The 1810-nt window shown below is 46.4% G+C and overlaps 1 pseudogene; it reads left to right on the plus strand.

The window, feature by feature from the left end:
• LOC107751064 (coagulation factor VII-like) overlaps positions 1 to 1810 on the plus strand; it is a 5695-nt pseudogene extending 3885 nt beyond the window's left edge.

Raw genomic sequence — 1810 nt, forward strand, 5'->3', positions numbered from 1 at the left:
GTCTGTGTGTGTGTGTGTGTGTGTGTGTCTGTGTGTGTGTGGTGTGTGAGTGAGTGTGAGTGGTGTGTGTGTGTGTGTGTGTGTGAGTGTGTGTGGTGTGCGTGTGGTGTGTGTGAGTGAGTGTGTGTGGTGTGTGTGTGGTGTGTGTGAGTGAGTGTGAGTGTGAGTGTGTGTCTGTGTGTGTGTGTGTGTGTGTGTTGATGGACAGGTGTTGCTAAAGTACGGTCAGAAGGGTTTCTGTGGAGGTGTGATCTACAAACCCACCTGGATCCTCACAGCCGCACACTGTTTGGAAAAACTCAATGTCAGGTTTCTCATGATAGTCGCAGGTATGGTCGCTCTTGGAACAGATTGTGAATGAAATTATTACACATGTGAAAACATCGTGAGAACACAACAACTGCAGATTCAAGGTGTGCCAAATTTCATGTGAACAGTCAAATTCATTTTTGTGATAGTCCACTTCAGAACGACAAAAATGAATGAAACGACAAAAAATGAGTCAGAATATTGCAGGCGAACAAAACCACACCTGATTATGTCATTCATATTAATCAAACAAGTTTACATTGTACAACAAAACGTGTTCTAATTTTACTTTAGTATTTTTGTCTTGTTTCTAGTAAAAATATCTTAAAATTCTTAAATCAAGTTGCATGTACTAGATAAGCAAAATGGCATAAGATATTTAGTGTAGTTTCCTTGGGGGGAAAAAACTAAATTAAGTGAATTTTGCATAAAACAAGTAAAAATATCTATAATCAGGTCCCAGGTGCATCTACCAACCAAGGAAACGTGAAAAAGATTAACTCAGTAACTTTGTTTTGGGAAGCCTTTTTCTGCAAGCGTCTGAGAAAACGAGCGCGTCTGATTTCGCTCCCTTGGTGACGTGGCAAAGGGATCTCATTATAATATTACCGCCCCTTAATCTGTAAGTTTACACCCACAGCGCCGTTATATATTACATATTGTAAAAAGGGGCATAATATGTCTCCTTTTAAATTAAAAAACCCCATTATAAGAACCCACAGGAAAATCTATTGTGAATTATTCGTCTGGGTCTTGACGTTACGGCTGCAGCACACTATTTAGTGCCAGCTCGACGTGTGCAGCTCTATTGTGTGTGTTGTCTGTGACTCAGGTGAGCATGACATCGAGGTGGACGAAGGCACAGAACAGGTCATCCAGGTGGAGCAGATGCTAATGCACCCTGCCTACATGTCCGAGACCTCAGACAACGACATCGCGCTGCTGCATCTGCGCAGGCCCATCGTCTACAGCGCCTACGCCGTCCCCGTCTGCCTGCCGCTGCGAGCCATGGCGGAGCGCGAGCTGTGGGCCATCAGCAAGCACACGGTGAGCGGCTGGGGCAAACGCAGCGAGGACGGGCCCACGTCACGCTTACTGCGCCGCCTGCAGGTGCCCCGCATCCGCACGCAGGAGTGCATCGAGAGCAGCAACGTGACACTCACCAGCAACATGTTCTGCGCCGGTTACATCGAGGGGAAGCTGGGCTCGTGTAAAGGGGACAGCGGCGGGCCACTGGTGACCCGCTACAGGGACACCACCTTCTTGCTGGGCATCATGAGCTGGAGCAAAGGCTGCGCCCGACCAGGGTCCTACAGCATTTACACCCACGTCTCCAACTACCTGCAATGGATCCACGAACAAACGGCCAATTCTACAGCTGCAACACAATGAAGCGTTAATGCACAGCGAATCCTCTATTTATGTTTGATCATGTCTGATTTTATTCTGTGTGTTTGATATTTGTATCAATCATTACCTCATTCACAAATAAATAATTCAG

Source organism: Sinocyclocheilus rhinocerous, unplaced genomic scaffold (assembly GCF_001515625.1).
Source record: "Sinocyclocheilus rhinocerous isolate Xijiao unplaced genomic scaffold, SAMN03320098_v1.1 scaffold632, whole genome shotgun sequence".
Taxonomy (NCBI): domain Eukaryota; kingdom Metazoa; phylum Chordata; class Actinopteri; order Cypriniformes; family Cyprinidae; genus Sinocyclocheilus; species Sinocyclocheilus rhinocerous.